Raw genomic sequence first — 11,235 nt, forward strand, 5'->3', positions numbered from 1 at the left:
TGAGTTGGCATGAGACAAAACCACAGATCATTCGGATAAGCTAAGCCTGGGTTTGCAATTGGGTACGGAGAGGAAGGGCACAGCCTAGAATCCCCCTCTCTCCTAGTGTTCCTGCCTTGCAAAACCTGACAGCCTCTCCATCACCAGCTTCTGCAGAACAAAACCAAGGGCATCGGAGGAAACAAGGATGTGGGGTTTTGGGCTCTCTTTGGTGGAACATTCAAATATCCAAATATCATGGAGATAATATATGAAGCCTCCTAAGCAGTTCCCCCTTGCCATGGCTGGTATAGGCACTGCCCTCTTCCTTCTATTCCAGATTCCCATCACACCATCTGCCTTGGCCCACTTGGAGCTGGAGGCCTGCCAAGCAGAGACAACTGGCTCATAGAGTGACTTCTGCTTTGATGCTTACTACATTGAACTCCTCTCCCCCAATGTCTCCTGGCACATTTTCCTGAAGACTGTGGAACTGTGTCTCTGTCTGCTCCACCCCCAGGCCTTCCAATAGTTAGGCATACACTGGAAATGCATTTGCATAGAGGGTAGCCACATTGAGCCAGTAGTGGTGCATACCTGTAATCCCAGCACTCAAGAGGTGGAGGCAGAAGGATGTAAAGTTCAGGCCAGTCTCATCTCTAGGACAAGACCCTGTCTAAAAGGCGAAGTGCAATACCACACAATAACATGATTCCAGACTTTTTGGGCAATATGTACCAGAAATATTCCTGTACTTCCTCATTTCTCATCTTTTTTTCTGACCTGTATGCAATATGTGTTTATTGAGCACCTGCTGCATGCTCAACCCCAGAAACACCAAAGCACATGGCATGGTCCTTGTAAGAGAGTCAGGGGCAAGGAAGGGTGTAGACAAAATATCACAAGATGAGTGCTCACTTAAGTTCTTAGGATTTATATACTTTAGTGGGCACAATTTACACTTCAGACCCATCCCGACCTTGTCCCTCCCTCTCTGTCAGATTAGCTTCATTGACATCCCTGCTTCTGTCCGTGCCTATCCCAGGCAGGACCACTCTTACTGAACCAAGGTGAAATCAGTTGTCAGATGTGGAAATCCTATCAAGCTGGTTGGTCCCCAACCAAATGTCACAGTTGCTTGCTGAGCAGCAGGCCATCATGGACTCCAAGGAGCTGGTTCTAAAAGGTCATCACTCCAGCACTTCTAAGGGCTCAGCTACATCATGTATGGGAGGGAGTTCTGATACTGCTTCTCCATCCATCCCTGTCCTCTGTCCCACACACGCCAGTTTCGCCCAGAAGTATAAATTCTTTCTGAATTGTCAGTTCTGCAGAATCTGGAGCTCCTGCTTCCTGGTCCACAGTCTAGAGCCTTCTGGCAATGCCTACTTCTCCTGTTCTATATTGTCATCCTGACTATGGGTTATCTCCCACCCAGAAGTCTTTTAATCTTAGTCCTACCTCCCATACCACATTGTTGTCCTGTACCCAACTGGGAGAGGTACCCCCTGCTTCCAAGGTCCTTTGTGTTACCAAAACAAGACCAAACTGATTATGAGCAACCTATACCCAAAAGCCACTCCCAGGCAGGGCGGAATGCATCTACCTGACCCCTGGTGCTTGGCTATAAGGCTGTGCTTGCTTAGCAGCAGAGAAAGCAGATGTCCTCGGAGAGCACAAAAGGATACAACCCTCCCTCCTCCACTGAAGGTTAATTTCTGGCTCCTTCCTGGGGGAGACAGATGGGACAAGGCTTGCAGCCTTAGCTCTCGGGGACCCCAGTCACAGAGCCCATGGCGGTGCCTATGATGCTGCTCAGCCTGGTGGAGCAGCTTGGGGAGGAAGATGAGGCACTGACCAGCAAGTACGCAGAACTAGGGGACTGGTGTGCCCACAGGATTCTGCAGCACGTCCAGGTAGGCACAGAGAGAGTGGCAGAGTGAACCTCATCCTCCCATTATACAAGGGCCCCTCTGCCTGTGGCCTGTTTCTCCGCCTTTCAGGCAAGTGGATCTATGGAAGCTCGTTCCTTTGCGGTGAAGCTCAGAGAGGTGGAGTCCAAGTGTTTTGGTTACTTGTCTCATTGCTGTGAAAAAAAATACCCCAATAAAATCAATTTACGGTAGAAAGGGTTTATTTTGACTCAAAGTTCAAGGATACAATCCATCATGGCAGGGACAGTACAGAGGTGCTCAGCTAGCTTACTCCTTCTAATGCAGTCCTGCCTCCCAGTCCAGGGAATGGTGCAACCCATAGTTAGGGTGGATTTTTCCACCTCAATTAACCCAATCTAGAAACTCCCTCACAAACATGCCCAAATACTAACCTAAAATAAGGTAATCCCTTATAGCTATGCCCAAAAGTTTGTCTCCTAGGCAATTAATTCTGCATCCTGTGAAGCTGCCAATATAAATCATTACACCAAGTATGTCAGAGATAGAGCTGGATAAAACTGAGTAGGATCAAGGGCTGGAGTGAGGGGCTGGGGTCTGGAAACGTTCTGAGACAGGAAAACCAAGCCCTCCCTGTTTCTTGTCCCTTCCAGGGGACAGGTAGAGGGCTGTCAACCTGCTTGGAATTGGCAAATGGTGTCAGATTCTCGAAGGTAAGGGATCCAATGAGCCCTCCTCCATTGACCCAGAAGATTCGTGCTATGCTTTGAAAAGACTTTTTTTTACATTTGTTTACTTTTTTAGTGTGTTCACATTGGTTTGGAAGTGCATACAAACTTCACCACCCACAGTTTTAGTGTGTTCACATTGGTATGAAAGTGCATATAAATATCACCACCCAATTTTAGTGTGTTCACATTGGTATGAAAGTGCATATAAATATCACCACCCACAGTTTTAGTGTGTTCACATTGGTATGAAAGTGCATATAAATATCACCACCCAGTTTTAGTGTGTTCACATTGGTATGAAAGTGCATATAAATATCACCACACACATTTGGAGGTCACAGGTGATTCTCTCTTTCCACCAGAAATAGAACTTTGGTCAGCAATTGGCAGCAAGCGTCTTTATCCACTGAGCCATCTCACTAGCCGCTGCCATGTTTTATTGTTTGCTAGGATGTGCCGTGCTGTGGAGAGATTTCCTGTTTTAGCAATAGCGGCAGAAAAGAAGCCGCGGGGTCATTTTAAAACGCGGCTTCCTAGGGCTGTGCCGCCAGTGCAAACTCTGGCTTTAAAGCATTTCAATGGCTTTTATGAGACTGGATGTTTGTGTTCCCGCTCTGGATCAGGAAGAAAGTACTCTGAGACTATGCCATGGCTCGGCGCTCCCTGCCTGGGAAGACGGCAGAATCAGGCTTAGGCAGGCGGGAGAGCATGGTGGATTTCTGCCACCATACAGAGAGATGTTTCCAGGCTTCGCAGCAGTCGGCATGGCAGATTTGGATGTAACTCAGATTAAAAACTCATTCTCAGAGTTAAACTGCTACGACTTGCTTGATGGCAATGTGGACTTGTTGTGTGCCTGGAACTGTGCGCGGCTCAGGGGCACCAAAGGGCTCTGAGGCAGGAGTGACTGCTCCATGCTGAACTGTGCTGACCTCAGGCAGGAACTACCGTAATTACCATAATAACAGTGCAGTTAAGGTTTAGACTGGGCAGGAAACAGGCGGTACCATACTGTATTGCCTTTACATGGCGCAACTTAAGTTTTTAAGAAGTGCTTAATGTTTTATGAAATGCTCCTGGACAGAAAAGAATTACAGATACACAATAGGACAGATTCAGACATAGAAGACCTCTAAATGGGTCACAGTGTTGGATGAGTGTACATAGGCTTGAGAGAGAAAAGAAAAAGAATATAGGAGGATAAAGTTAATGATTTAAAAAAGGGGTAAAGACTTTAAAGAGACAGAATAAAGTGATAGAGTAAAAATAAGCCACATAAAAATGGAAAATTCACAGAGAGTCTGGATTATGTGCATTGTGTTTTCTTTAAAATTTTTGACTGTAAAGGAGCTAAGTACAGAGAGACATTTCATTATATGGGCTGCCAAGTGGAACCAGAATAGATATAATGAGGGTATGTTTTCAGAATTTGGGTCTAAGGATATGATGCTTTGGAGAGGGTCTTCTTTTGTTTCAACAGAGGATGAGATCCTGTGGATTGTGTCTATCCCAATATGGTATGATGGACCACGCCCTCCTGAAAGGTTGCTGTGAACACCCTCAAAAAATTGCTTCACTCAACTGCCAACTGAGATGACCCTGGCACACACGTTATATCATGAAAGACCTAAATAACAGCATCCCCATACAGCATGAAGCAGTTTTGGAGAGAAAAGACTGTGCCCATATTCCCAAATATTGTTTATAAATGTTCTTTTACATTTCAAGGGGGATATGATATAGATATGAATAATTTGCATTGGTATGGATTTTAAGGTCAATTTTGTTATATGTATATGTATTTCTGCTCTTGATTAAGGTATTGTGATTGTGTAGTTCATTTAAAAATGTAATATATAATTAAGAAATATAGGTTGTTAATGGATAATCAATAATAGTCAAGTTTGTAGTCATGTTAGATTTTCTAGATATGTAGAGATATATTTCAGTTAGATAGGCATTCTTCATATCTTTCAAAGACTACAGAACATGGCATTTTAAATGTTTTAATAACTTAGGACTTTTCATGACAATGAGACACGTCTGCTCCTGGCAGCACCAATCTACTTCAAGAGGAAGATGGGCATCGAAGAGGCTCCTTATGGAGTTTGATAGCCATTTGGGCAAGAAACTGCTCTTGCCTGGACTGATGCATAAACTGGACAAGAGAACCCGCAGAGAGAGGACTGCTGAACTTGCCTAAAGGTAAGATGGTCTTTTGGGGTTCCTGATTCATGAAAGAGTCTGCAAGACATTCTGCAGGACACAGCAGAAAGTGACTGAACTGCCTTTGAATTTTCCTGCTTCATGGAAATGTCTGCTGGATACTATGGGCCTGAAGGTTGAAGATGGATGCCCCAATGGTACAAAAGAACTTTGGGTGACTATCCAGGCAGTGAGATGTTTCTGTCATTTCTAGAGTTTTGGAAATTGCTTATTTCTTGTTTACATAGGTAATATTATATCCTTCTGGAGTCTTTGATGGAGTTGAAGAATGAATAGATAGTTACAGTTTTCCTTAGTTATGATAAAAGATAAAATAGATATAAATATTGTAACTGTAATTCTTGCTTGATAACTGTTTTGTTATATGTAATTTTACTATGTTAAAGTTAAATCCTTTTTTGTTTAAACAGAAAAAGGGAAAATGATGGAGGAGGGTCATCTGTCTATGTGTTACTTTCATTGGTTAATAAAGAAACTGCCTTGGGGGGCTGGAGAGATGGCTCAGAGGTTAAGAGCATTGCGTCCTCTTCCAAAGGTCCTGAGTTCAAGTCCCAGCAACCACATGGTGGCTCACAACCATCTGTAATGGGGTCTGGTGCCCTCTTCTGGCCTGCGAGCATACACACAGACAGAATATTGTATACATAATAAATAAATATTTTTTAAAAAAAGAAAGAAACTGCCTTGGCCCTTTCATAGGACAGAAAATTAGGTAGGTGGAGTAAACAGAACAGAATGCTGGGAAGAAGGGAAGTGAGGCAGACGTCATAGCTCTCCTCTCCGAGATGGACGCAGGTTAAGATCTTTCCTGGTAAGCCACCACCTCGCATTATTAGAAATGGGTTAATCAAGATATGAGAGTTAGCCAGTAAGAGGCTAGAGCTAATGGGCCAAGCAGTGTTTAAAAGAATACAGTTTCCGTGTAATTATTCTGGGGCTAAGCTAGCCGGTGGCTGGGAGCTGGGTGGCGGGAAGCGGCTCGCAGCTCCTTACTACAGTGTCTTTCTTTCTTTTGCACTGAACTGATAGGAATTGGAGTTTTGACTTCTAAGAGCTATGCTATATTCTAAACACAATATTTTTAATTCCCCATAGTTTCTTTAAGTACTTTTATAGCATTTGTTTTATCTTTAAATTTGGCCTGTCCAAGGTTTAGTGGGCTGTAAGTCATGAAAAGAATTGTAAAGTTGTCTTTTTCTCAGATAGCCACCAATTCTTGAATAATTTATTTTCTCCCAGGGAACTGAAGCAACATTTTATTATATAATAAATAGGTGATTTGTATTTTGGTATTTTTCAGATTTTTGATTTTCTTTTACTGTTCTGCCAGTGTATTCATGTACTATTATAAAATTGTTTTCATAAATGTAAATTTATTATGTTTGAAAACCTGGCGAGTCCCAACAAAGAGTGGGAAAAGTTGGGCATGAAGTCCCACCCCTAACTGAGGAGTTATTAGCAATTGATACCTGCTGGGAGATGGATAGTCAGTTTTCTTTTTTTTCCCCCTTTGTTTTTTTTTTCAAGACAGGGTTTCTCTGTGTAGCCCTGGCTATCCTGGAACTAGCTCTTGTAGACCAGGCTGGCCTCAAACTCATGGAGATCTGCCTGTCTCTGCCTCCTGAATGCTGGGGTTAAAAGCGTGCACCACCACTGCCCAGCAAGTAAGTTTTCTTTAAGAGTGTGGCCCCTGGTAAGTTGATCATGCTATAATCGAAGCCCATATATCAAAGAGTATATGGGCAACACAAGTTGGACTTGATAGACAAATAACAGAAAAAGGACACGCAGTTGGCTAGATGGGGAAGAGTTGGGGAGGAGTGAATATGATCAAAACACATTACATATTAGAACTAACATATATAAGATGAATAAAAATTATATATGTAATTTATAGATTGTTGTCAAAAATACCCCATTTTTATCAAGTTAAATTTTTCTGCCTAAGAATATAATCAACTTTCTACTCATTTGGGGACTTTTATGCAAGGCCATACCTCCTAGGCCTCTGCAAGACAACACTACCAACCAGAGACCAAGTGTTCAAATGCCTATGAATATTGTCATTCAAACTACCGCATGGAGGTTTTCTAGCTATCCTTTTTTTTATGGTGACCCTTTTCTTTTGCCAAAACCTCACAGGACCATGTCTGTTTGTGAATGCAAAATTCTTAATCTTCATAGTCAGTAAGTACATATACCATGGGACCAATGGAGCATCTCAGAAAGAATGTGTTAAGAGCTTATTAGAAGATTTGAACTTTGGATAGGTGATCTGGGGTTAAGTTCAGGGAAACTAGGGCCTGATGAGTGGATGTCCTAATATCTCTTCTCTCTATAGCAGGCATGCTATAGTTGCCACAGCTGTGGCTGGCAAAGTAGCAGGAGTCCCTCATATCAGGCAGGCAGACAGGCAGGAGGATGGTATTTTCCAGATTACACAACTGACCTTGCTTTTTATCTGCGCTTAGACAAAATTACAAAACGGTCTTATTTTGCCTCATTTTCTCATGGTCTCATGGTAACCTTGTCTGAGGTTGGCTTTGGTGAGAACAGTGAGATTCGATAGAAAAACAACATGGCCTTACTCTGAATGCCTGGCCAGGTTCCAAATATTAGAGCCTTCTCTGTTTGTTTCACCTTTCTCATGGGTTTCAAACCATGAGACACAATGTTCTGAATGACTTTAATCCTCTGAAACATGCTAAGGCGTGCTTTAGGTTACCGTATTTGGTTGGTGGTTGGTTTTTTAATGTTTCATGTATGCCTTCAGAGACTTCATTGTGCACTTCAATGTGATTTTCATAGATGTCCATTAGCACAGGATACCAACTGTGATTCAGATCATATCCTTACTGATGTTTTGTTTGTTAATTGTGCCAGTTCATTTGTTTTAGAAATTGGCTGAGGAAGATATTTAAAATCTTTGACTAATATGAATAAAATAGCTTTACTAAAGTTGATTCTCTGGATCTACCAAATAATTTACAAGAAATGGGAAGTTCGTAGAAAATTGTTGAACTATCTAATAGGACTGGGACCATCAACTTCCCAACATTCACCGTGTAAGTCACATTTTTGCCAAATAAATTGCAAAGGAAGAGAACAGAGAAAGAAGGAAAACCCGTAAATTAGGATACTTGCAAACATCAGTGGCTTCTGATCCTAACAAACTATAAATAATGTAAACAACAGATAATTTAAATACTGACTGACTATTTGACCACATTAAATAATTACTGCTGAGCCAGCAAAATAGCTCAGTAGGTAAAGGCACTTGCTACCTAACCTGACTACCTGAGATCTATTCCCCAGGACCCACAGAGTGAAAGAAAACCAATTTACAAAAATTGCTCTCTGACTTCTGCATTTGCTTTTGCATGTACACGTATGTGCACACGAGAATGAGAGAGAGAGAGAGAGAGAGAGAGAGAGAGAGAAAGAGAAAGAGAAATAGAAATAAAAAAAACATTTTTAGCTTCTAGTTTAGTAGGGTTTTTTTTTTTTTGAGACAGGGTTTCTCTGTATCTTTGGAGCCTGTCCTGGAACTAGCTCTTGTAGACCAGCCTGGCCTCCAACTCACAAAGATCCACCTGCCTCTGCCTCCTGAGTGCTGGGATTAAAGGCGTGTGCCACCACCACCTGGCCTCTAGTTTAGTGTTATATGGGATTCCTGAGTATGGGAATGAGTGGATCTCTTGGGATCTTTTCCTTCTGTTTTATTAACAGTGTTTGAATGATTCCTGTTCTTCCAGAGGATCTAAGTTTAGTTCCCAGCACCTCCATTAGGCAGTTCACAGTTTGTAATCACCAGTAACCACAATTCCAGAAGATCTGATGCCCTTTTTTAACTTCCACAGGCATATGCCTACATGCACCCACACATACACAGGGAAATAGAGATAGATTACTTTAAAAATAATTATTGTTCCATGTTGCTACAGCAGCCAGGATCTGAGTTGATGTCTGTGGCTCCTATTACCACTGAAGGCCATGCAGATGACTGGGGTCTGGTCAGCCTGGGTCCATGGTCCTGCTGCAGCTGGGGTCTGTGTTGATGTCCAGGGCCCCTGTTACCACAAGGGGTCATAGGAACCATGTGTTTTGAAATCAGAGAGCCACACTGAGCTGGCCCCACCCCTTGCTGGCCCTGGGATAACTGTCCCTGTCCCTAGCAGGATACTGCAGCAGGAGAGCTGGCTCCCACAGGCATGAAAAATGGCCCTACCCCCCACCATGGTCATGCATCTCATCTGGGTAGCACACTAGAGCTGACCTGTTAGCAGTAGCATAGGTGGGCCAGCCCCGAATGCATGTATACCAGGCTTTTTCTTTTGGACCATCAACCAGCTCGTAAATGATGACACAGAAACTTATCATTAGGTTTGAATGCTGTTTGGTCCAGCTTAGGCTCATTTCTGGCCAGCTCTTTTAACTTAAATTAACCTGTTTCTCTTTACCTACCTTTTGCCTCATGGCTTATTTATTACCTTTCTTACTTCTGTAGATCTTACTTTCACTTGTTCATATCTGACTGGTGTCTTGTAGCACAAATTCTAATTGGTCTTAATAATAAAAACTCAGAGTCAGCTATCAGGGGATGAAAGCTGAAGGATCAGAGAAACAGAGTGGACAGTCACTAGAGTTCTACCAATGCACAGACCAAAGAGGAGATCCTGTCTTTACAAGTCCTCAGAGTGCATGCACTGAACTCCTGTCTCCTCCAGCCTTATATTCCTCTCTCCGACCAGCCATATCCCTTTCTGTCTCTACCTCCCTGGTGCTGAGATTAAAGGAGTGTGACTTCCAAGTACTGGGATTAAAGGTATGAGCCACCACTTCCCAACTCTGTTTTGTGTAGCCCAGGATGGCCTTGAACTCACAGAGATCCCTCTACCTCTGTCTCCCAAGTGCTGAATTAAAGGTATATGCCACCACTGCCCGGTCTCTATGACTAACTAGTGGCTTAAGTCTGCACTCTGATGTTCAAGCAAGCTTTATTGCTGTGGGACAATGGTTTTACCCTGTAAAGATTTGTCTCCTGTACTTGTTTAATAAAATGCTGATTGGCCAGTAGCCAGGCAGAAAGTAGAGGCTAGACAATGAGAATTCCAGGAAGAGGGAATTTTGAGTCTGCAGTCATCATCCAGACACAGAGCAAGCAAAATGTGACTGCCTTGATGATAAAAGATACCAAGCCACGTGACTAACACAGACAAGAATAATGGACTAATATAAGTTATAAGAGTTAATAAGAAGTCTGAGCTGATAGGCCAACCAGTTTATCATTAATGTAGACCTCTGTGTATTTCCTTGAGAATGAACGGCTGTGAGACCTTGTAGGACAGAAACCCTACACAACACTTTATGTGTTAGGTCACAAAATATCACTACAGTGTCTACCTGGCTTCTTGCTCCTCTTTCTATTGTTCCTCTCAAGCTTAGATTTCTCTTCCTATTTATTCTCTCTCCCTGCCAGTCCTGCCTATCCTTTTCCTGCCAGGCTATTGGATGCTTAGCTTTTCATTAGACCAAGCAGGTGCCTTAGGCAGGCAAGATGAAATAAATACAATACATCTTTACATAATTAAAGACATCCTTACATCATTAAACAAATGCAGCATAAATAAAAGTAATACACCTTTATACAGTTAAAGTAATATTCTGCAGCATAAACAAATGTAACACATTTTGCCCAGTTAAAATACTATTCCACAACATTTCTCCCTTTTATCTAAGTAAGAAAGGTTTTTTTTTTTTTTGAGACAGGGTTTCTCTGTGGTTTGGGAGCCTGTCCTGGAACTAGCTCTTGTAGACCAGGCTGGTCTCGAAAGTAAGAGAGGTTTTAACTTTAACACAGTAAGACTATATACAATAAGAACAGTTATCAAGTAAGATTACATTTACAATATCCAGTTCATTTGTATATGGAAAATTCAGAGAACTCTATTATCTATTATATCTTGGTGAGTACAAAGCTCTATACCTAATTTACCTTCTATCCTAACTAAGGAAAACTGCAACTATATCTGTCTAGTCTTCAACTCCATCAAAAGACTCCAGAAGGGTAGAATTATTACCTGAATAAGCAGAAAATGCAGTGCAAGCCACTTTCAAAGCTATAGAAATGACAGAGACATCTGGCTGCCTGGACAGTCACCCAACATTACTCTGCAATGTTGGTGCATTAAATCTTTGGCCTACAGACCTAGAATATCTAACATAATCTTCTATGAAGCAGGAAATTTGAAGGTCTGTCTCTTCTTGTCTTGGCAAAGTTTGGCAGTTATATTCCTATGCCTGTTTGTCCAGTTTGGACAGCATACTGTCAGCAATCGAGGCATGGGCAGTCTCTTACCCAAATGGCTTACTTTTCTAAAATGAAAATGAACTCCATATGGAGTTTC

The sequence above is a fragment of the Microtus oregoni genome, unplaced genomic scaffold (assembly GCF_018167655.1).
Source record: "Microtus oregoni isolate MIOR12 unplaced genomic scaffold, Mior012 000050F_ref0000143, whole genome shotgun sequence".
NCBI classification, from domain to species: domain Eukaryota; kingdom Metazoa; phylum Chordata; class Mammalia; order Rodentia; family Cricetidae; genus Microtus; species Microtus oregoni.